The sequence below is a fragment of the Cygnus olor genome, chromosome 9 (genome assembly GCF_009769625.2).
Source record: "Cygnus olor isolate bCygOlo1 chromosome 9, bCygOlo1.pri.v2, whole genome shotgun sequence".
Classification (NCBI taxonomy): domain Eukaryota; kingdom Metazoa; phylum Chordata; class Aves; order Anseriformes; family Anatidae; genus Cygnus; species Cygnus olor.
Window position 1 is genome coordinate 22528818 of NC_049177.1, and position 26302 is coordinate 22555119.

Genomic DNA, 26302 nt, shown 5'->3' on the forward strand with positions numbered 1-26302 from the left:
ATAATGTTTTATCCTCAGCTGTGTTTTAATTGAGAACATCCTGCAAGGCTGTTGACTTTAATGGGATGATTCACATGAGTAAGAGTTGCAGGGAACCAGCATTTGTGAACGCAGTTTCAAAGGCCTACTGGAATAATTGATCTGACTGTGCCCAAGTCAGTTAAATCTTCAGACCTGACACAGACAATACGGAGGTAAAAGCAGACTCATTTATTCTAGTTCTTACAGTGGTAGCAGCAGGAAATGTCAGGAAAAAAATGATAGTGGATACAGCATTAGTGACTCCTTTATATTACACGTCCCTGCCGTGACCAACCAGACACGGTTACTGTCATGAAACTTATTTGCTATACAATTGCGTATCTTTGATCTTGATACCTACAAACTGTATCATGCCCACCACCAAACTGAGCACTGAACATGTTGACAAAAGAGTTCTCTTCCTGCCTGGTGAAAGGAATAAATTAAATCCCATCTTGCTCTGCTAAACCAGCTTTTGAACTGAGCAGCTAAAGTGTCGATTCCCCTTGGTGACTTTGTGCAGGTGAGCTATAATCTAAGCCAATTGCACAGAATACAGACTGTCAGAAAAAGAACACCTCATGCCCTCCATGTAGTACCGACGGACTTTCTGTAGGATGGAAAATACATAGTTTGCATTGTTCTCCTCTTTTATTGACCAGAAAATTCTTACCGTTTCCAGAGCGATCCTTTGCTATGCGCTATCAAACTCAGCATATTGTTTACAACACCACTGAGATCACAAATTCTGTAGAGAAGTTGGCGTCTCTCGTGAAGTCTCATACTATCCTCTTCATTTTAAAGCATATTTCCCTCCCCATGAACAGTCATTGATGATTTTGTCTTCCCACAACATGTTGTGAAAGTTGCTGTGTGTCTCCACATATGAATGAGCATGTCTACAACTCTGAGTCAGTGACACACCACCCGTCCCCATTTTCATTTTTCTGTCTAATTCTCGATATCTCCAAGTCTTTTTAAATCGTAGCTAGTTAGAGGATTTAACATTCCCTTCTGATAGAAAGAAATTCTCGTGCAGAGATTGTAATTAGAAAGGCTGCGCTGTGTTCTGTTATTAGCAGGAATTGTGATTTTTGGAGTGGTGGGTTAATTGCTAATAACCATATGCAATGCTTCTCTCAAGATGTTTCCCATTACAGTAATTAACTTAGCAGCTGGGGTAACAGACATTTACCATTTGTCTTCACAGTATCCCTGATTTAGGAATGTTCCAAAAACCTCTTTGGATTTGGTTTGTTCAATTCCAGGCACAAGATGAAAAAGAGGGATGCTGAGAAAGGAAGATTTGGGAAGGAACAAGTTGCAGGGATTCTATCCATTTTCAGATGTAAACTCCCCATCAGTGTATCCTCAGGACTTCTGAAGTTTTGTACAATAGTCTTAGCCTGGGACTGTCATCTTCATTGTGCCAACTGGATAGAAAGCATGGCAGAGCAGCACAAAAAAGAACGCTTTTAAAAATATTTTTTTTACTGTGTTACTCAAAATAATCTGATTAATCTTTAGCTTTCTTGAGGATTTATTAATCAAAAAGTGCCAAATTTATTATTGCTTACTCATACGCTTAACCTCAGAATCCCTATGATTTATGATTTTTTTCTCTTTATATTTCATAGTCAACTGTACAGATATAAACATTTTTAGGTAATTACTTCCTTTCTATGTTGTCTCATTGGAGTTCCTTCCCCCACAAAAAGCAGTAAGAGCCAGGCTAGAATTACAGTAATAGTTTTAAGTATATGGCTACCTTGAAATTTAAGAAGAAAATAAAGGTGGCCTACAAAGCCAGACCACATGACAGAGCAATTGCAGTTTTGTTGATTTAATTAAACAACAGAATATACTGAAAGGATTAATTTTGCGTACAAGAGAATTTTAAAGACTTTTAGAAACATGATGCTAGATTTAGTCCTCTTTAAAGTTTTTTCTGGCCAAACAGAGTAAGTTCTGTACAACACTGTATTAAAGAAGGTTTGTTGATACCCTTAAAGATGAAAAGCGGCGTACTAAGGTAACTGGAAGCTTTCTCTGTTGCAATGAATTGGCATTGCTCCATCGCAATGAAGGGGGGGGGAACACTAATTTACAGTAACTGAGGATCTAGCCCTCATGGTTAATCATAATTATGGACTGACTTCAGGAGGTACATTTTCCAAAGCAGTTGGGTAAGACAAGAAAATTAAGTTCAAATTATTTTCTTCGACAGGAAGTAAAAGTAATACATAAATAAATACTTGGTGTTGCACTAGGTCTTAAAAACATATAATAGCTTTCTGGCACTGCATCATTCCCTGATATTTTTCCCTACAGCATATAATAGTAAGTTTCTGATAATAGTGCTCACAGACAGTTTTGATTATAACCACTTGTCAGGGAATGGATAACTCAGAAAATAACACTGTATTCAACTGTAAAAAATGCTGCTTGAAATACATTAATACCGTGATAATTTCTGCTAATAGAAGCCTCCAAACCCCATCCATTAGCTCTGAATCGAAATTCCTGCTTCATTTCTATCTTTCTGAGCATTTCTGCCCCCTGACCCCTCTTCCATTACTTGGTAGCAACACAGCCATTCACAGCCATTAGCTGCGACAAAGGCCGAGCCTGCGCAAAGCCTGATGACAAACTGGACGTGTGCTTGAGCAAACCTGGCCAGGGCTGGGGACCGGAACCCTGGCGGTGGCTCTGCTTGCCGTGGGCATCGCTTCGCAAGCGCCAGAACAGGGGATGACGAGAAGCAAGGCCTATGAGGTTCAATAAATTTGGTTTCAATAACAAGGTTTGCCTAGCTTGCGAATTTGTGGTCATCATCCTACCTGTTCCCGTCTCTTCCAGTCCATCCATCAATGGCCAACAGCTCTCCTCTCCCGCTTGCCCCGTGTAACAGAACTGCATTCTCTCGCTGATGTTTGGGATTCATGCATAGGAGAGGGCAGGAAGGGCTAGAAGGGAGGAGAAAGCAGAATATCCTGAACAATCTGACCTCAAAGCAATCTTACTAAAAGTGGGGGGAAAAAAATAGTTCTTTTTGACAGAACAAGTAGAAATCTATTGATATTCAAGTCAGGAATATATTTCTGTAGGGAGCTATTACATCTGATTGAGAAAATAAAATGTAACCCACATTCACAATTACTTACATAAAGGCTGCTGATCTCATTCCTTAGCTTTTCACTTTAGCATTAGTTAACCAAAACCCTAGCAAGAACACGCTATTGACAATATAATCCTAAAGTATGTTTTATGTTGGTAGGCAGTAACAACTGGGAGTGCTTTTATCTATTTCTGGATTTGGGATAATGACACTCCAATGAGTGGCTAATCCAGTGTACTTATGCACATTCAAATTAAAATCACACATTTGGGGGACTTGTATCTTTTCCAGCCTACCCAGGTGAGAGCCAGATGTAACTGAAACTCAGTAGAGCTATTCCAGCCTCATCCCAACACAAAGAAAAGAATTAGGCTTTAGAAACCCCAGAGCAATGCACTGTTTTGCAGAGCAGTGAAAATATAGCAAAATATTTTCTAGGAGGAAGGATTTTTAAAAAAATTTTAACAATTCTTTTCTGAATGAATTGCTTTTGGCCACCCTATTACCCACCTGAAAATTTTCAAAGAGCTGAGCAAGCAACTCATTCCAACATTCAGCAGAGTGCCTGCATGCTCGTGTGTTCCCAGAAATCAAATTTGGGGTCTTCGTGCTAGGAGTGTTTAAAAGCCTGCCGAGCCAGGAAATACGGGGGGGGGCTTGGAGGCTTACCTAACCAACCACAGGTAGACAACACAATCTGATTTTCAAATATTCTTGATCTACCCAGAGGGTAGGAGATTTCAGAGAGTTATTCTCTAAGAAAATTGAAACAAATAAATGCAAAAACAAAAATATTAAAATGTGCGATAAAAGAGGTCTATTTGACCTAATGAATTATTCAGTTAGTTCATAGCAGAGTTCTGTGAGTGTCAGGACTGTACTGGGACCGTAAGGGATGAACACAACCACACAAACCAGGCAATAATAACGCTCCAGCAACTGCTGTGTGTAAAACTGCAGCCTTAACTAGCACTAATACTTCAAGCGCTCTAATTTATCCTCTGGGGGAGGCAGCCCCCTCAAAATTTGGTTTTTAGATGTTGAAACTAGTAACTTTAATCTACATCACCAAAACTGCAGTTGCGAAATATATCAAAGAAAAAAGTGCTCAGAAGTAGAATTCTCCTCAGGGTTTCCCCTTCCCCTTGGAATTGCTCATGTTTTTCAGACGTAGCTCCTTGGAAAGCTTGTATTTTCCTCTTTGTCTGGTACAGTGCTAAGCCCATCACTGGTACTTAAAATGCTAAAAATTCAAAGAAATAAATGTTTTGTTTGTTTGCTTCCAATTAGGAGCTAACGAAATCCCAGGAACACACCTGCACATAATTTGTCACAGAAGAACCGAAACTCAATAGTGTTTCTGCGTATACCTTTCCTCTCTGTCTGTTCTGCTGACGCAACCAGCTCACACCTCATTCTCAGAAAGACATTAGAGCATTCCTTTACTGTTTTTCCCTCTAAATTACCTGCCTGGCTACTGTCACCATCGATCTCTTAAATCCTTGATGGAGTAATCAACCACACAGCTAATTAATGCAGGGGCTTGGAGGGAAAGAAGGAGGGAAGGATGAAATGAAAGAGGAGAGCTTTTTCCTTATTCTTCCTGGTTTTATTGCCTTTGAAAGGTGCTTTAACCATAGCATAAAGGAGAATTGTCTGTGCCCTTTTTCATCTAAGGGATGGTTCACCTACTACAAAAGTATTTATCAACCAGTAATAGAATGTGGGAGAATTTCAGGAGAATGATGAAACCTGAATGCAAAATCTAAGGAAAACATCAAATATTCAATTTTTAACGCTTACAAACTACAGTATGTGTTTTGAATGAGTACCAACTGCAGGAGGTGACCCATATTTTCAGAAGTATTTAGAACTTGCTGTATTTTAAAATTCAGATAACTTCTTCATATTTTGATAGAGCGATTTTTTTCTCCCCTTCCCTCCTCCTACTTCCCCTTGCCTTCTCAGACAAAAATGACCTGTGTGACCTACAAACCCAGAATGTATCCAGATTTGTTTTTAACCAAATGCCTGAACGTAAATATTAAATTAATATTCTTATTCTTAAACAGCACTACTCAGTTGACTTCAGTCTGAGACTAAAGATGTGAGGAAAAGGAATCCCTCACGTTTAAATGCATATTCCAAAAATACAGATCAGCATTCACAATTTAAAACAAAATTTAAAGAAAAACATATTTTTTCCCTAATGGTGCTAAAGTACTTTGCTTCAGATCCTTCCCTCCCTAACTCCTAAATCCTAGAAGATGATGCCTGCACACTGCAGTTAGTGTTGGGATATTTTCCGTACTTCCCTGTCCAACGTTAAGAACCAATTTCTCTTAAAAATGAATGAACTATTAAGAAAGTCAGTAATAGATTGATTCTGTTTTCTTAATCATGGACACGCGAAAAGCATAGAGGAGTCTCTTCTTTGTGGTAACTCTTATACATAAAAAGCTTTTCATTTCCTTTATTCTCGAGGAATCCTAAGTATCCTGGAACAGCTCTTTTAATACATTGAGCTAACCTGGTATTGCCGTGCACATCTATACAGGAATTTACATATTGCAGGGCAGGATTTTAACATTCTCGTCTACAGGGAGTTGATGAACTGAAAATGTTTAATAAGTTTTCTTTTGAAAGTCTTATGGGAGACAGATATTAGCATCAGCACTATTTGTTGCTAAATGCAAATAAAATCATTCTGAGCACGGGAATTGCGCTGACCGTGCTTCATGAAACAGCAAGCACAGGACTGCAGCAAGAAAGTGGCAATTAAATATTTCACACATGCCTGCGTGTCTGTTTATCTACAGCTTAACGGGTTGTGCCGTGATCTTATCCAACAACAACAAAATGGTGTTGGAATGGAATTCCCAGCTAATAATTCTGGGCCTATTATTAACTTGTGGAGAAACCCGCGTTGCTACAAAGACTTGCAGAAAAAGTGCTTGAGAAGAATATGTAAGGGTCACGGACACAGTCTTCTCTCCAACAAAATCAGCATTAACTGGACTAAGTACTGCAAATCAAGTATCAAGAAATAATAAATCGAGCATCTAGATATACACAGGACAAAGGCAATGTCATCGATATCAGGCTTTTTAGACTGACCTCAAAACTTGTCTAAAAATCCATAATTTCTGAAGGCTACTTCTGAAGGAATCTTATAATTAAAAATTAATGGAAATGATATAAAATTCCAAGAAGTTAATGAAGGAAAATCATGCCAAACTAAGTCAACATTCTTCTTTTATAATGAGTTTTTAGATGCAAACTCTAATCTATACAGGCTTCAGTGAAGCATTTATTGCTTGTGGAAAATTATTTGTTTAACCTCCAGCAGCTTACAGCACGAGAAGAAAAGCTCAGAAGGACATAATGGGGAGCTGTGTTCAAAAAGGAACTGTTTAGTGATGGAAGGCCACTGAGGAATCTCTCAAGGATGAGTCTCAGGGAAAAAGAGGAGCAGTATGGCACAAATGATGGGCATGACCTCATGAAGTTTGCTGGTGAAAAAGCTGAGAGGTGTTGTAGAGAATAAGGACATCACGCTGGAAAAGCAAGAAGACTTTGAGGCTGGTTGGATGAAATCTAAAAATGCAAGACACTCGGGGACTAATAGTAACGACCTTTGCTGAATCTGCCATGGCAAACAAAGAGGAGAAACAGTCAGTCACTCACACGATTCTGTAAGCCACGGATGTGGTAAGGCATTAAAAATAGGTTTAGTATGCTTCTGGAATACAGTGCCACGTTAGAACTGAACACATCCTGATCTCAGTAGGAGACCTTCTGAGATACCACACACAGTTTTGATTATTCGGGAGTATGAAGAGAAGAATTCAACACGATACAGGTATGGAGGGGGTTATTAGGATATTAGGAGGAAAGGCAGCCAGGAAGCTGGAAAGAATTTGATCTGTTTAGACGAGCAAAAGTAGGGCTTGTTCAGACTAGCAGATCGAAGGTTGGGGCAGAAAGATGGATTGCTTTGTGACTGCTCTCCTCCAGCACACCACGGGAAGGGGGTGGAACAGGCTGAGTATCAGGGACAGACAAGAATGTTGGCAAAGCTAAAAGACAACGCTGGCGTAAGCACGAGCCAGTCTAAACTAGCCGTACACATACGTTTAAGCAGGAAATTACGGAGGAGTGTTTAAGTCTTTAACAAGTGAGTGTCTGGAATAGCTTTTTAATATAAGCAATATGAACAACAGCAACAAAAAAGCTAGTTACATGGTGGAACTTTATAAGTTCATTAAAGGAAGTCTAAAATATGTTTCTATGTGATAACGGGGAACTGGATTTGGGCACCAGGCGATGCCTTTCAATCCTATGTTCCTAGCTGGTTTTCAGTCTTTTAATTATGAATCCTATCACTATAGCCATAGCGTGTTGCAGCCTCAGGTGCAAGAACAACACATTGATCTTTTTCTAGTAATTCCTGTGCTGAAAATGGGGTTCTGAGGTAAGCAACTATATGGAATAACTTTAGAGGTTGCCAATTTAATTTTTACTGATTTTCAACAACTGAACCTTTTGTTTCTTGAAGTGGGAATAGCCTTTTTGTTTTATGTATGGGTGCAACACAATCCTGAACCTCGCCTGGGGATTCTTAGCATTATGCTAATATAAATAATAACAAAAAATGGCAAACAGACCCTGAAATCACAGCATGTTATAATGTTTCCTCATAAGAGGATAGAAATATATTTGTCTTTTAGATCACACACAAACATCTAGAGGCTGAATAAAAGCAAAGACCAGCTACGTTTTCCAAATGCAAACGTGTATGTACCCATCTGCTTGTGTTAGTCACGGGTACGTACAGCAATGGTGTCAAAGTAGTTCAGTCCTGCTAGCTGAGCCTATTTGCAATGTTATTGGCAATGGGAAATGATCAGTTGTATAGTTCAGCTAGAATTAGAGAAATAGTTTGAGTCAATTTTCCCCTCAATATAGTAGCACCTTCTCCTGAAACCTTATATTTACCAATAAGGCAGATCTACCAAGGTTAGCACTGCAGGGCTAACAGGAGAACAAGACAGGCTCTGTTATATCTTTGTACACCATCAGCTAAGTTACCTCCTAAATTTTCTTTACAAGACCTTTATCTCCAGCAATGAGGCATGCAGGAAAAAGACTGGTTGATCAGCAATTGCAAACTTGATTTTGTGGATCTAAAGGGCTGCAGAATGCACTTTTGACCTGGATACCATTTCCTGCAAAGGAAACTCCTGTAAACCTGCTCCTGCTGTGTCATGCCTTGCAGCAGCATTTTTTTCCACTTTGGTACTGAACTCACGGCAGGAAAATATGACAGAAGCATTTAATTTCATAAAGCTGATATGGTAGACAACGTTCACTTAACATCATTAGCTTTTATTAGAGCTGATAATTTGGACCAAGGCAATGTGCAATTGACATTCAGAGCTGGGTCCAGACATGATACGGACAGAGGGGGATGCCTCCACAGCTGTGCTGCTCCTCCTCCGTCACTTAATGATGCCTGTGTTGAACTAGGTTGCAGGCCCTCAGGATATCTGCTCCCGATACCAGGAATTACAGCAATGTGCTAAAGCCTGGTTTGAAAAGCAGTTTCTCTTCATATAAATTTTCTTGTAATTCTCAGTGCAAATGGAGTTTATTTCTTTAACTGCCTGGCTGTTACAGCACTACTGAACTGGAATCTTCAGGTTTGAAGAGTATGTTTATTTGTTCCTTTTCAAGTGTTGAGCACAGCAGTGATATTATTCAGACATATATTATTAATGATAAACTATTCTGTCCGTTTTAAGGCTTGTTTTCTCTTAGCTGGAAGTCAGTAAATGCTGCACAGGAACCAGAATTTGAAGGTTTAGGCATCAAAATGATGTGGGACATTGGGTTTATTTTCTTGCTCTTAAAGCTCATAGGTGACCTGAAAGAAGTCATGAAAAGAGTTGTAAAGGCAGTCAATTAATTTTGGGCTGTTTAGCTCTTAGAAAAGAGTTGCAGCACCTCATCTTGCTGCACTGAAAAGAAATGGATACTCAGCATATGTCAGCCATTACCTAGAAGGAAGCTATTCAAATTAGCCAATAGAAAAATACAAAAGACAAGAATGCATCCTAAATCTCACCTTCCCCTGGGCTTAAATACTGGCCTAGGACAAAATATCTACATCCATGTAGAATTTGCAGTCTGGAACTATCCTGGTACCATCAAACAATCACCTGATAAATCAGCAATCTTTAAAAGAGGGGTCAAGACCAAGTCATCTCTTTTTCAGCTCAGTGCCTTAACCCCCGGTCAGGACACCACTCTCTTTTTTGTGCACGGACAAAGAATCCAAAGAGGCATACTGGCACGTCATGCAACATTTAACTGAGTGACGAGGGGACTAACCTGGAAGTGCAGGAGATGTGGGTTTTGAATTCCCTCCCGTAGAAGAGTGCAGAGAAATCGGGTCTCCACATTGTTAGCCGGTGCTCAGAAACAGTGGCTGGTGGAGTGGGAGACATGAAAGCTGTCAGAAACACAACCCCACAGAGCTCGTGAGCTCAAACAGGGGTTTTCACTGAGAGGCAGAGAAATGGGGTCAGCAGCTTCCATCAAAGTCTCCTTCTGCTCTGGCTGTAGAGCAGCCAGATTAGGCACAGTGCACTGAGCCGGAACTCAAAGCAGCTCCATCATTCATCTACATTCCTTCTTTTCTTGAATTCCTCTTTCTGCCAGCATTTCTCCAGAAATCCCCAATTTCTTATTCCTCTTTCTCCTTTCTCAGGTACTTCCATAGCAGAAGACAGGCAGATGTACGTGAAACATTGAGAAAAAACTTCTCTTGGACTACCGGGCAAGAACCTGTATCCTGAGACCTGTGTCCTCCAGCACCATTTCTAATGAAACCAGACAGTGGCTCCACATCTTCTGGAGAGGTTTTCCCAGGCAGGAATCTGTTCAGAGGAGTGTCAGCATGGGATAAGCAAAGCTGCCGAGCCCTGCTAAGACAGACAGTTCTGGACACCAGCAAAAACAGAATGGGAAACATCACTGCCAAAACCACGGCAATTACGAGCTTTAGGCCTGCCGTTCTCACAGCACTGACAGGATCTAAGCACTTGTATTTTACCTCCCTGTCCTAAAGCGCTGGGGGAGTTGTGTTTGAATTTCAAATTTCCCTTTAATTTTCCTTGCCGTGCCAAGGTGGCCTAAGGACGAATCCATTAGCGCATGTGATATGCAGGTATACTTACATTACCGGAGTTATGTAAGCAGGTAGATATCATCAATAATTAAAGGCTCCGTGGGTAAACAAGACCTGGCCATTTCCTCATTCTAGCTTCCCAGGGTTTCAGCGCAAGTCACACACCCTGCGTGCTTTTCTTGGGAACAATTTCAAGGGATGACGTTTTAAGAGATGGTGCTTCCAAACTTCCCTTCTGTCTGCAGAAGGTTGTGTGAGCCTCTCCTGAATATTTCTAGTAAAGCAAGCTAGAGGAATTATGAAATTAAAACAGGAATTAGTGTGTGTGGTGGGGGTCAATCTCTCTGTCATATTAATGACAGTCTGGACAAGATGTAATAAAATTGTTTCTCTTGCTCAAAGGTTTCTTTCTGTCTACAGCAAGAGGATAGTGGGCAAAGAGCTCTTTAGTTCTTTGGGAATCAAATAATCACACCTTAATGCAATAATCAGTATGATAAAAACTCCACAGTGGATTACTATTTTTTTCACACAGATATCCTGAATTTCAGAGAAGAGGGATACTGTTAAAGAGAGAGGAAATAAAATGCCTACTTAAAAAAAAAAATCAAGAAAATGCTACGCGTTTATTACTAAAGACAGTTTTACAAAAATTCTCAGGTCCTTAAGGGGTAAATACTAACTACAAACTTAGTTCACCTGAACGTGAACAGTAGATAACGATCAAGATTTGTCTGAAGTGAAGTCTAAATAGTCACTCGAGGAAGTTCCAAATTCACGTCGCTGTGCTGCCAGAAGGAAGCCACCATGGATTCTGTGATACTTCTGCTGTCAGACAGGGACCTTCCCTCTTCCCCCGTGCAGCAAGCCACTGATCTTCAGTGTCTGGTGAGAGACGTGATGTGATCCAGCACAGAGCCATTGTCTGACACCAGCTGAGAACCAGCTGCTTTATGCCTCTGCATTACATCCAGCAACAAGATGCATCATGAAGATGTAATTGGCAATTACAAGGTCACATTAAATGGTATGTAGTGAGCTATTTAAATACATCGGGAGTAGGTAAAACAGATGCAACAAATAAAAAAAAAAACTATATCAGGTAAAAGGCCATATTCATGCATAAGTAATGAGGGAAAAATATCACAAATCAGCTTGTTCTATTGTATCACATTGAAATTTCAGCAGAGTTTCAGTAATGTGGAAGAACAAATGAAAGGCAGAGCAAAGAAAGGAGCCGTGCTTGGAGAATTATTCCTTGCTGACACAGGGTGAGCTTACCGTGGCTCAATGGCAAACATAAAAGCATGATCAAGACCAAAAGAAACTCTGATTAATATGCTCCTACTTCTTTCGGAGATGCAGGTTTCTTGAGATGATATAGTTAAGGAACATTGTCACTTACTTTGAGAAAAAATAGACAATAGATGTATGTTGGAGTTGCAGACAGAATGACTTTGTAAATGTGGACAGCAGACTGTACTCTGTCTTTTCATGCTGTCATGTTTCTTTGTTGATGTCTCTGTTTTAAGATCAGCTTGCTCCATGCATCACCAATTGTCTTTTGTTTTCTCACAGCAGGGAAGGCTCAGTTAATCCATATGTCACCACGAAAAATTCAGGCTTCTCTTTGATAGGAACCAAGCATGACAGCAATCTATTGAGAAGGTGTTTTGGACTATCATTTCTTCCAAGCTAATTTATTGACTGGATGGCTTTCAAAAATAATAGGTCTGTTTCCCAAGATAATGAGCTGAGATGTGACTCAGGAAGGCCATGTGAGCACACAGATAGACTAATTATGAGAAATAAACTAATAATAAACTATCAGTCTCTAGAAAATGGTGTCTGCTGTGATATATCACCCCGAACTTCAGAGAACATGAATGTTTCCACCCGTTCCCTAGTGCAATGATTTTGTTTTACAAGCCTTAGACATGTAAAACAAATTTCTAACTATTAAGCTTCTGACAGATTAGGATGCTAAGAAAGTACCTGATCTTTGGAGGTGACACTTTTGCTGAGCAACTACAGTTATAGAGCACTGTGGTCCTATGGGGCAGATGCTATCCCATTAGTATTTAGTTAGGGTGCCAGAATCCAGAGATTTATAAATCAGAGCTGACAAAGTTAAGCATCCATGCAAATAGAAGACCTTTAACACAGCCCACTGAACAACTCCTTCTCCCAGTATATTTCACTTGAAGTATATATACCACGGCGCAACTACATAAACTATGCATCTTTCCTGTAGTATTTGTGGAATAATTTTAACAATTCTAAATAAATAGTTTCTGTTCCCATTTCTAGGACAGACGATGGACAAGACACAGCCACATTTCAACTGTAGAAAAAGCATGCTAAAGAAATGTGATATTCTTAAGAAACATGAATTACCTGAACACAATTAAACCTCCTCTAACAGTCTAAATGCCTATAATCTTATCTTCCAGAAAAGGCGACTATGTCCAAGTTCTGCTGAAGCTTAAGAAAGACTGTCACCTCCTAGGCCATCCCTTTTTTAACTCCTGGTTTCTGGAAGAAATTGTCATAATGCACAGAGCTTTTCTGGCATGTTTACAACATCCCAGAAAATGAGTACTCCAAAAAAAAACCTTCATAATGTTTGCCTCCCATTAGGAATAAACCCAACAGGACTTTTTATGACTACTGGCTACCTATGCTCGCCCTGGAGTAATCAGCAATAAAACCAGCTGAACACCAGAAAACCCTGGGCCATTGTGTGTTTACGATTCTTTTAAAGCTGGTACTTTAAAGGCTGACCCTGAATCATCCTGACCTTAACTTAGGTGCTGAAATGTCTATGCTTTATGTTATCAAGGAAAGAAACTGCTGCTTTCAAATGTTCTTGACCTTGTTCAGCACATTCCTCGTGCCTTAACTGATTTGCTTTTAGTTGCTAATAAAGCACAGTCAATGAGTTTAGAGATGACAAATGGAAGTTGCAGAAGTTGCATTCCAGGAGCATTTGTAATTTCTTCTAACAATTAAGAGTTCCCTTCTAGCACTGTGAACTCCAGATTGCTGTGGATGCTCTGTCTTTTGCTTATATTTCTATGAATTATTATGTGATTTCTACAAACACACTCCAGCATATTGTACTTACATCAACACTTACTAATGCTTAGCAAAACTTTTGACAAATACGGTCTGTTCTGGATATGTACAAACACTGAAAATAATATTGAGCTACAGAGTCATTATTTTCTAAGCCCTATTTTCTCTTTAGCACAACAGATGTCCATTGAAAATAAAAATATGTTTCCAACGCTTTTAAAATTATGAGGATTTTTGTTCCACAAACATTTCCCTTAAAAGCTGCTCCTGAGAAAAGCGAGTGACCAAATGCCCAGTTTGGAGCTGCCCTGATGAGTCCCTATGTACACAGACTTCCATTTTCCTCTCCAGTTTGAGCAGTTCTAGTAAACGTGGGATTGCGCAGTAGTAAAATGTCTCTGTTCAGCAGAAATGAACAGATGCACTTTTATTTGTGAAATAAAACCTGGATTTTAAGTGGTGAAATTCTGAGACATAAATAATCCTGTTGTGCCACAGCAACCCTCTTACAATAGGTTTAAAACCAATTTGCCATAAATATTTGTGTGCAAGCCAAAAAAGCAGTCCAAGTATACTAAATTGATACCTAGTAGGTCAGTTCTAACTAGTGCAGGTCAGACAATTACCTGTTGGTTTCAATTAAGCTTTGCAAAACACCCCCGTGTCAGAAAGAAAAATAATGAGGTAACATAAACCATAGCGAGTACTTCACTTACAGTGCCGACTTTGGGCTGTGTGAATCAAGTTTGCACTGAAAACAAGCAACTCACCAGCACGCTAAGAATAGCAGGTCAATGAAAAGCAGGATGAAGACCTGAGGTAGGGAATTAAAAAGTCTTATGAGACTTGCCAGAGACAGCCCAGTTTCCACCAGCTGGGTACAAAAGCTGATTTGCTTTCACTGAAGTTCCAAGGTAACACACATAGGCTGTTATCATCACACTTGGCACTTCTTTAGCATGTTCATCCTGGCAATCTCAAAAACATTCTACAACCCTTTGGCAAAGGCCGCCTTAAAGTTTTGGAAAAGTTTCCTGAATCTTATTAGCAAATTATGGATAGGAAAAAAAAAATCAATAAAAAATCATAGCATTCAAGTATTGTATTAACATCTAGGGAGACCCACAGAGATGAGCTCAATCGTGAGAAAACACACTGTGATAGATAAAATCTTTAAAGGATAAAATTAACATATGGGAAGAAGAGAATGACCACCCCTAATTTACAGAGAAGAAAAAAGTATTTATGTACCATGTCCAAAGTAAAGCAGAAGCAGAGACAAGATGCTTGGAGCAGAGAGAGGATGCTCAGAGCAGGTATCTTGAGGTTTGTGCCAGTGTCCTATAATGTTTTGTTTTTTTTTTTTTTTCCAGATAGTAAGGGGCATGTAACTAATACATGAAAGTGTATCAGCTGATGGAAATTGTAGATGAACGTTACCATACAGCTATAGTTTCTTATTTAGTGACACAGAGAATGTCTTCGAACTCTGTGACGAAATCTCCACCAACTGGGGAAGGATTTTATTTTATTTTTTCTATTTACTATTCTTCATCTTTTTATTGGCTCTGAAATACTACTGAGGACATGAGCACAGGTGGCCCCAGCTAGCTTTTATTTCTCTTGGACAGAATCCACTCTCAAGCCAAGTGGAAGAGGAGTGTCAATACAGTATTTACAATATTTGTAGAGGGTGAAATGCTGTTGCTTCAGGTAGCTAACCTCTTCAGTCACACTGCCTGTGCAAAGTGCCAGAATCTGCCCAATGCAGATAATAAGATCAAAATAAACAAAAATCCTGTTTTACTTAAGCGTGTACCAAGTAGTCACACCCTGACGACAGTACGCCTTGGCGACAGGGCACCTATTAATGCACCTCCAAACACACAAGCCAGCTCAAGCCAATAGAAACTACATGTACTTTTAAAACTAGAATTTTTACTGAGGCTGTGAGAAACGGACCAGGCCAGCACAGAATAAAAGCCCTAACGTATTACAGGACCTTGCAGCTCCTTTCCCAAGAGCTGCTGAGTGTTTCTTACACCCCTGGAACCGCACGGTGCAGCGGATGTGCAGAAGGGAACAAAACCAACCATGGCAGCAGCAGCTCCACAGGGCACAGGCAACCCATGCAACCCACATAAGACCCATTCAGCTCTGGCTCCGTAGGAAACCTCACCAAGCCAGGGGTGGGTTGGTGAGTGCTGGCTTTCCACTGGCTTTCTGCTCTTCTGTTTTCAGGTTTTTTGAATGTTTGGGGTTTATTTCAATCTGTGTAGTCACCGTGTGGAAGGGAATGGAAATTAAGTCTGAAATCTAAACCAGAGTGCTTTAGCTCTCAAAGGACTTAGTATTGTCAGAGAAAAGGGAGACAAAGATAAAGCCGAAGCACACCTTGCTCAGTTCAACCACTCCCTGAGGCACACACAACCAGTGCTAGTGCCTATCACAACCAAGGCACAGGGAAGTCGGGATTTTATAAGCATCAGTAACTTGGTGCCATCTGGTGGACAGACCCTGGAGGCCTAGGGCATCATCTGCAGCAAGGTTACTGAACACTCTCCCTGAAGTACAGTTTGTGACAAAAGGACATCTGTGTTGTTTGTCCCTGCTTCTTCTGTAGCCCACAGGAACAACACCCGGGGCACCCAGCTTGTGTGAAGGTCTGAGACATCGCTGAGTGAACGGTCACACAAAACTGTGTTTTGCTTGACCCTCACAGAACATTCCTCACAGCAGTAAGTGAAAGCAGAACACGCGCTGTCACTCTTGAGGAATTGCAGAGAGTAAATAGAAAATAAATTTTTAAAAGTCAGAGTTAAAGATCTCACTATATTGAAGGAGAAGAAAGGAGAGGAAGGAGGAATCTTGTGCTGGCTCCAGCTCAGAGGCCTGAAGGGCGGGAAAGAGAACTAAGGGCAAACACCTCCTGTCAGAGAGCAGCACCACAGATCAGAGCACTTCCTTCTGTAGTGCCCAGGGATGCTCTGCTTTTGCTGACAAATCCAGTGTCATCCACACGCTGTACTGAATAAACGTGATGTAAAAATTAACATTTGAACTACACCTGAGGAGTCTTAAGAGCAACCAACCCATCGTGACAGCATACACACCTAACAGAAAGTAGGGTTGTACTATGCTAACTGGGAGCCAGAACATTTCAGCACTTTACCACCAGGCTGTACTTGTAAGAAGTATTTCTGTCACTATATATGCTCATTACAAGGTGTTAAAATTGGCTAACAAATATACTGCTCCGTTTTAATGTATTACATGGCTGTACTTTAGCGAGTGTTTCTCGTCTCATTAAAACATTTTCTCACAGGCACAACATAGTTGGTGCAGTGGATTTGCATACAGAGGCCTCCATTCACTGCCACATCTTGAAACATGAAGTCACATTTTATTGGAAACCCCCAAGAAGGATTACTTACTCACCTCAAAGCACTTACTATTCAGCATCTGAGAGGTTACTAAGAACCCAACTTTTTTTTTTTAATTTGCTTCTGCAAACACTGCCATAAATTTATTTATATACGTCATTTACTTTTGTGGTGCTTATTGTCATGAAGAGATGATGTTACAGGTTATACACCTCTCAGTCCAAATGGATAAAAAGGCATGGATAAGCTCCTTGCTGATGAATATGCACCTGAACCACATGACATGGCCCTATATAGGTGGTCTTTATCCAGAAGTCAGCTGTGTTCTACAAGGAACGTAGAAAATATGACACTGGGGAAGTCGGAGAAGGATTCTTTGGGGTGTTTTCCCCCTGTTAAAAAGCTTATTAACAAACTTGGCATCAGCAGTTAGCCTGTTTGCCTCTCCTTTTGTCTCCTCCATCATCCATGTCTTTTCAGTAGTATCAACATTATAGTCCTTCACTAGACGGACTCTAGTGATGGAGACATACAAGTTAAATCTCTTTATGCACATTTACTATGTCCACAATGAAGTGGTCACACCCTTTATTTTGTAATCCCTTTTCCAAGTTTGGTTCAACGACAGGACCTTGGTCTCAGGGGTCAATACTGCCTCTAAGTCAGCTTAAACTTCAAGGCAGAAGGGATTTATAAGATATTGTGCTGAGAAGCAGTATATCCAAAGTATAACATCAGAAAATATTTTTTTCCAAACTCAGATCTTTAGGTACAATGGAAAAGAACTTAAATTGGCAGGAGTACCTTCCTAATGGGTAGTTTCTGTAAAAACAGCTTATTATTTGAAGTGAGAAACTCTCCTCCTGCCTGCAAAACCGGAGATTTACAGTACGATTCCCATGTGGCTTGGGATGACATCAAGACTTTTCAAGCTGGTATCCAAAACAGTCAGAAGCCCAGGGGTTAGGACACTAACACAGCGTGCAGATACCAGCAGTGAATTCTCACTTCCCCTGATCCAAAGCGGGCTCTGTAACCTGCACCTCCCACCTCTCAGGTAAGTTTTATCTGTACATCATGCTGCTGACTGACAAGGCTTATCCCTCCATCTCAGAAACAGAGCTTTGACAAATATGCTCTTTTGAGTGCTCTTTTTAATTTTTTTTTCTGCATATGAGGAGATCTTTATGTTAAAAGCAGCTCAGATAACAAAACCTTAACAATCTGTGATTGAGCGTAGAGGCTAATTTACTCTTTTGTTTTTAAAGGCAGGATCCCAGTCAATGTTTCTTGTAGTCAAGGAGAATTTTAATTCAAATGAATTTAACTTGTGTCCCAACAAAGCGCTATGGCACAGAAACAGGACAGAAAGCTTGGATGTGTGTTCTGGATCTCTTTTATAAACAGAGGGTCTGGGGCCCTGGCAGTACTGAAAAGATTTCCAGTGATTTCAAGGCGTATGATCAGATCTCTTGGGTGAAGTTTCCTACTCTACAGGACTGCTATATGTTTAATTGCATGATTTCCTTTGTAAGCAAAAAATAAAAAACTATCGTCATCTGTCTGTGGCTTTGCAGTCTTGACATAAAATCTGGGCAAGCACCAACCAATTGGAAATCACTCTGCAGGTTTTTAAATGCTTGCATAGAAAAGTTTTGATGAGTGATTACAGCTTTGGCACCTTCAAAAGTGTTTATTAGTGCCAGAAGAAGTTCTGCTTTAAATAAAAATATGGGGCATTTACAGGTTTATCATCCGAAGGTGCTCTATATGTGCCTTTTAGAAGGCAAACGATGTCTATGTGCTGTTTCCTTTACTGCTTCTCATTCAACTAAGTGCCATTTCTTGCATGTCTTCCTTTTTTTTTTTTTCCGTACAGAACTAGAGACACCAACCTTTGATCTGCATGCACCAAGGAACAGATTTATTTAACTGCGTTAATCAGTTACCGTGAGCAAGAAGGTGCTGGCACTTTGGGAAAAGAAGAGATGCCAGCATTGGAAAAGATGAGCTCCTATGAAACCATGGCAGCAGAAGGAGAAAGAGAGCTCAAGGCAGTGATAACTTAATAGATAATGCAGAGAGAGAAAAACCCTAACAGGCACAAAATCGACTTGTCTACTAGAATCAGGAAATGCTCTGTTCCAAATCAGCTTTTGAAGCAACTTCTAGGTTTTCTCTGAGGAACTGACCTGAGAAGCCAGAGATGAAGGGGTGTTTAGGGCAGCCAACGCTCTCTCTGCAGCAAGGTGTCCATGCATTCCGCTGTGCTTTGGTCCTCCGACAGCGCCGAGCTTAACAACCTGCGGATGCTGGAGCTTCTGAATGTGGTCACACACAGCACTCTACGACCCACTGAAGTTTACACGTCAATATTCATAAAGCTGGAACTTTGTGGGAGTACTAGCTTGCCTGAGAAGGTAGTTAGTAACCCAAACATCAGCTTTAAACAAATCCCACTCTTTTGGGACAACTTTTTTCCCCAAAAGTGACATTACGGGGTGTCATCCAGCTTCTGTGAACCCTGGAGTTGTCAGTTGTGTGTAGCATCTCACACAAATCAGATACCATGATATATTCTGTGATTTGCCTGGGTTTCCACTAAAAGCAGAAATTAATTCTCCATGAAAACAAAATTCTACTTTGTTTCAGGCTAGTCCTTGTACATTAAATATTTATAAACAAATGTTTGCATATTTGGATGTAAGTGATGGATAAGGAGGATGGGCAATCCTCTCTAATCCTGAGGCTTCATGTCTTCAGAAAATAATATAAAACCTACTTCTTGAACTAGTTTCAGTATTTGTGCTGAAACACATGAACAGAGAGCCCTAAAAGACAGAGTACACCGACCCGAGGAAAAAAAGACAGAAAGCACAGTAAGCCCACTCTGAAACATATCTCCAAATACCACTGTGATAAAGGCAAAAATTCCCTGTTTTCACGATGAACAAATTAAGGAAGGGTAAGAAACTTACAATGTGACCTAGTCTATGGTTACCATAATCTACTAACCAGGGTTTATTTATATGTCCCAAAGCAAAGACAACCCTCTTCCCTCAAAATACCCTGCAAAAGTGAAAAAGTAAGAACCTGACTTCAAAAGCTCTTCAACTCTGTAACAGCAGACCAAGTGTATTTTAATTAGAAAAAGATTCAGACTGCATAATACAGGTCTAGCTCTGGACCTAAACTGTTCCAAAATGCAGCTTGGCTGTTGTGTTTCAGCTGGGGCCTCTTACTTTCACTGTGGAAATAAAGATGAAAAAATTCTCCCCTGTAATATTGGTGTGAGTCCAAACTGACAATAAAATTACTAGAGTTTCTTGGGATTTACTCTAACAGGAAGTTTTATCTCTGCCTATCAGCATTAGTCATGCATCGGGTTATAAGTCAAGACAAAACAAAGGAATCACATATTGAATTGTGAAGTCAAAAGAAAGTAAAAGCAAAATCTTAAGTTTGCAATATTCAACAATCTGATGTTGAATGTAACAGAACCAGTATGTCACTCCAGAAAGCTGTCCGAAGGAATTTTAGTCTTTGTTTTATATACATAACATGCATCACAGAGTATGCTCCTCTTCTGAGAGGTGAAGATCTTTGTTAGATAAACGTGCATATTTGATTCGATTAGGAATTGCCCTTTACATCAACCATTCTTAAGGGTACGAGGTCAGGAATTATTTTACCTAACTGTAACTTTCAGATTTGGACAGTTCTGCTGTCTGGAACTGGAGAAATACATCAGCTTCCTAAAAGCATGTTAATACTATTTGTACTGTGTGAGTGCTAAAGCCATGTCATGTCGTTGCAACAGCCTTCTCCATTCTTCAAAGCACTTTTCAGATAAAACCAGTTAATTCTAAGCAAGCAGGAAGTTAACCTGAGTCACTGCAGAAAACTGACCATAATAAAATATTATTTTACCAAAATCTGGCAATTCTCTCTCCTCATTGCTGGTGTTTGATTGCTAAAATACCAAATGACATTTTTTGATTTCCAATTGCTTTGGATATTTAACCCCTTGGAGCAAAACAGCTCTACTCCAGATGTACTTTAATCTTCTTCACTGTTTCTGCCAAATTTCTGTTTTCTGTTTTCCATTTGCTTTCTGCTCTCATCATGAGCAACGTGTCTGTGTCACTTCCTCCCTGAATGCTTAAGCTTTTTCTTCAGTCATGCAATGTGTAAGAAGAAAAGCCAAAACAAGAATCCAAGCTCTTTATGGTTGCTATTTTTAAACACAGGAACTTCTGTGGGGCTCAGTTTGAAAGGGAGATTCCTTTTGAAGAGTAGATAATAAACAACAGCATGCTAGAAATAGCAGGCGTGTACAGCTAGTCTTATAAAACCTCACGTGCCCGGGGCAGCACAGAGGTAGGAAGCTCATTCCATCCCACTTTGCTCTTCCTAGGACCTGTAAGAATTGCCACCCCCTCTAATTTACAGGGCACCTTCTGGAGGGACCATCAGTTCCTCGGTCTGCTGGCAGCAAGATATTGTAGTTCTGAACCTTCACCCGGAGACAAGGTTAGGATCTCATGTTTAAAATAGGAGGAGTAGAAAATAGCCGGAATATTTTCCCGGAGTACTAGGATATCCTACTATAAAACAGCATGAGAAACCTAGAGAAGACAAGCGCTGTCCCTGGGTTTCTGCCAAGGATATAAATGTATTCCAGCCAAGAACTTCTGTAGCATTAAACTGTGCCCAGGCAGCGTGCTGGGGTGCAGTGATGGCTGTACTCCTGCAAGGGGATTCCATTTCAGAGAGTGGACGTCGGTAGAGAAACCACTGATGCTGCTTAACACCCTGTTCCTGCTCACGTTCCTGCTTTACTACCAGTTTTCTGTTACTTTTGCATAAACAAATAGTTCCAGTAGAAGCTTATCTTTAAAAGTCTCGTGTTTTACCACTGACCGTGACAACCAAAGGCAGCTCTTCCTGCTTTCCCCGTATTTACAAAGTATTTCCATGCTATTAGATGCTAGTCGGTACCTCATTCCAGCCTCACCCTCACCGCTCTCTCTCCTCTACCCAGCCACCTATCTGTAACTTCCAGGAATGCAATATCTGAGATTATCATCCTCTGATAAGCTTGCTTCAATCAGCCAACAAATTGCAAGGTTTTAGGGAAAAAAAAACACACTAACACAATCCCCTTGGCTGAGTACAGAGTCCTCATTTCCTGAGGAAACCAAATAAAAAATAAAAAAGTCTCACACTGAGCTGGACTTGATGCTTCTTACAAGCTGTCCATCATCATGGCCAGGACATCAGAAAGTCTGATAACATAAATGAGTAGATTTTACACTAAAGGCTCGTTATTGATTAGGCAGTAATTTCATACAGTGATTCTTAATAGCAGCCACGGCACTTCTTCATTCACCGTGTAAATGTGCTGCGTAAATGCTTGTAAAACTTTATGAGCTCCATTGCCCCAAAGCACTTACAGGCAGATTATGATTAATAAATCACACACATGCACACCGTCTCGTGTCTCCTGCTAACGACACAGAGCTCTACATCCGCTGGGCTGTGTCACCTCACAAGCAAGGAGCTCCTCTGCAGTGACTGTGAGGAGCTCTTTTGTCAGCTAACTCGAACAGACACGAGTCCCCTCGTAGCTGAGCTCTATCAGACATTTAATTAACTTTACTTCTTTCTCCCACACATGGCCCACCAGCTGTTGCCTTCATCTCACACACTCCCTGCCTCGCTTATCGATGCTGCTGAGCACCCAAACCCTCATCAATGGTGCCTTTATTTCGTGGCCTGACGTCTATGTGGCTTTTTTAGGGTGCAAAGCAGCAGCCTGGTTTCCTACTGAACCTTCTGAGAGCCCCCACTAGGTGGCACCGAGTCTCTGGGATTCATCCCTCACCCTGCATGTGCGTTTCCGCCGCTTTGCTCCAGGTCTTTCCCTTTTTTGCAGCATTTCCAACCACTGAGCTCACCGGTTTTAATAACTGCAAAAACAAACAGCTCCTGGGATCTTTTTTTCCTGAGCTTGCAGTGGTGCACGCATCTAAGCCAAAAGACGAGCTCTTCCTTTTCACGGACAAAAAGATTAATTTCCAATGTCATTTCTACACCAGTTCAAGAAACTTACTGGCATAAATGTTAATTCTGTCGGGACCGCCTTCATATAAAAGGTTCTTAGAAGTTCCTTGCTTTGCCCACCTCACTTACAGGTGCATGCAGAATAAACCTGACCTCTGCACGAATTCCCAGTATCCCAGACAGCTTGACAGGCTGGGCAGACTGGGAAAGCTGCAAGGAAAAGTGCCGTGGCAGTGGCTGAGAGCTGCACGCAGGTATTTATCTCCTGGTAAATGACAGCAGGGGGAGAAAGTCCTGCACAAAACCCTTTGAAGGGAACTCCCTGAAGCTTGGGAATAGAAACCCCTTGAACGGAGCACACCCAGAAAAGGAAATATTATTTATTGATTGGTTTGATATATTGACAATATGTGCAATGAGCTGTCCGGACACTGGGACTGATGCTAAACCTCCAGCAGCTCACATGGCGAGGCAGAATTTCACCCGCATTCCACCAGACTTTCATAAGGAATTCTTCAAAGCCATCTGAGCTACCAGCAAGGGAAACACTTGCACAAAAAATAAACACCAACCACACAGCCAAAAAGAGCCCATACGATGAAGTCCTAAAGACTAGAAAAAAAAATCGGATGAATTGCAGAATTTCCTGAAACACAACAAATGAATCAGGTTTTGACGTAAAGTAAGAGAAAAGACCGCGTGCATTTTTCTGGTGCATTTGAGCAGTAAAAAAGCTAGACGCAAGCTTACTGAAACTAAAACAAAGCTACAATCCACGGATAACCCTGAAACTGACTGGAAAAACAGCTTCTATTTCTGAGTGTGGAAGGCCAAGATACTGTCACTAATGGAAAAGGCAGCCCTGTGAACATGAAAAAGAATGTGAACATGGCTGTTAAATTCTGACTGCAGTTTAGTCTTATTTAAAGTTCTTTATCTACATTTCTTCAGATTTTGTAAATAGATTCCGGAGTGCTTGTTTTCTCTCCCTGCATTAACGCTAGAAAGTAAACAGTTCTTTCTGAACTCTGCTTGCAAGTCCCATTTCAGGTCCTTAAAAAATCCCAAAGATATCACAGATATAAACATCAGTGAAATGTACATTAGTTCATCAGTCACTGTCTTTATCTTGCGGTGACATGTTAATGGAAACAATTATGAAAATGAGATTTCTCTTTCCCGGCAGGCCAGTTTTACAGGCGTTGGATATCAGAAGCTGGCTTTTATTCAGGTGATGGAAAACCAAAAGATTGTGAAAAAAATAGACTCATCTGACAAGACTGAAAAAAATGGTGGATGGAACAATTCAAAATTCACTGGACTATTTCCTCTTCCATCTGCCATGGCCTCCAACCTGGTTAGCCCGATGGGAAATGCACCAGGAAAATGTAATCACTGGGGATTACTCTGTGTGTCAGAAAAAACGTCTGTAGTCGGTGCTCCCAAGTCCAACATTTTCCTCTAACTCGCTAAAGAGTCCAAATGCTGTCTTTTGATAAAATGGGGAAGCCCACTTCCCTCTTGGACTTTTTCAAGTAGGAATCAGGATTCCCCACCCTAAACCCCCACAACTCAGAAGCCCCACCAGGCTGCCGTGCCCGAGCTGTTCTCCTTCCATTTGCAAGGTGCTCCTTCAGGTTGGACTCTCCCTGGCTGTTCACACCTCACCGAAGGCTCAAACCCTAATCGTTTATGTGCGGTCGCTCTTCCTGCAAAACACAACCACCTGCGTGAGTCAGGCTGAACATTATCATTGTTTGCATTTCACTTAGTGGTTCAGGCTGATCTGTAGAACAAACAAAACACGGAACCAAAACACACAGACATCCCTGCCTCAGAGCGCTTCTGTTCCTTGCTGTCAGGAGGGGCCTAATAACTCAAATGTCATCCCCTTAATCACAAGAACATTCATATTATCAGCAGCACTCAAATATTATTTTCTTTGCTTTGTAAAATGCCAGCTGTCAGGAATCGCAGCACTCTCCAACTGCAAGTTTCTTATAAGGAGGTTCATCAGGCAATTGTTTAAAGTTGATTACTGATTAAACAAATGGTATCTAACTGATTTGGGATCCTAATATTTGCTTTAAACTGTTACTATTGAATATATTTTATGCTGTCATCTTGAGAACAATGGGGCATATAATGGTACAAGGAGCTTTTTCTGGGGATTGCAGCAAAGGGCTGACTCAAATTCCAGTGCTTCCACGTAAAGCAGGGCAAGGCAGTTCCCGGCATGTCCTAGATGTGTCAGGCTTCCAGTGCATCCATAGCTCCAAACAGTTCTGTTAATTCCTCGTCCTCTTGCAACAACTGCACATTTTAATGCATCTGCTCCCCTGCGTTAATTATTTACAAGGGTAATGTTTTGGAGCCACTAAAACAACAAGGCTGTTTAAGTCATGAAGCACCAGAAACAAGATACTCAAGGTCTGAACGTGTCCTCCATATTCATCTGCACTAGTAACGACATTTTCTCACCTCAGCATGGCACGCTGTTTTAACTTTACTCTGTACCTATGCAGAATTTCTGATTGGTGTTTTATCCCCATTCTTATCATGACTGCCAAATGATTTTAAAAAAATGCATCTTTGTTTGTATCCAAGAGGTAGAAGTCAGTCACTTCTTATTCTACAGCCAGAACCGAGGTCCAGAAAGCAAATGTCAAAGCTGTGCTAAGTGTCCCATTTGGGATACCTTATGCTTGATTTTATTTTTATTTTTTTTTCAGATTAAGGAGCACAGCACTTTCTGTATTGAAACACAGCCCTCCTTGTCCTCACCTCAAATTAGGACATCAGCCAACAGAGTTCAATTGATTACATAAGCTGGAAACTCAGACAAAAGCAGATGATAGGTCAGGTATAAAAACCCAGGTTTAAGTGACTTCCCCTAACGCCACAACCTCAGGCAAAGAGAAGTTCATTTTTACCAGGAGCATTCACCTCATGAAGTCCAACCTTTTTATTTCTTCAGTTCCTGGCCACTAATAAATGACACTGAGTGTTAAAACAAACTTTGTATGCATTAGTGAGCTTCAGTCACAGGACAAAAAGGTCATTCTTGCCTAAACATCTGCAGTTGGAATGTACTTTGTAGCTGGAGAGGTAATAACATATGCCTTGCCAGGACATTCCTTAACTTTTGGCAACCAAATGACTGGGCTGTGAGTTGTACAGGACAACCTTCACTGTACATTTCCACAACTTTGGATCCCTGATCCATTAATTGGTAGGTTTATATATATATATATATAATCTGCTGTCCAATCTATTTAACTGCTGTGTTCATTGGATCATTCACTAAAAAAATGTATAAATGTCAGCTCATGAATTCCCTGTTGCAACTTCTGAGTGTGCTTCCCATGGTAAAACATGGCTCAGAAAGCACCTATCCCTCTTCTTTCCTGATTGCATCAATAACTTACTCAGTAATTAATCAAA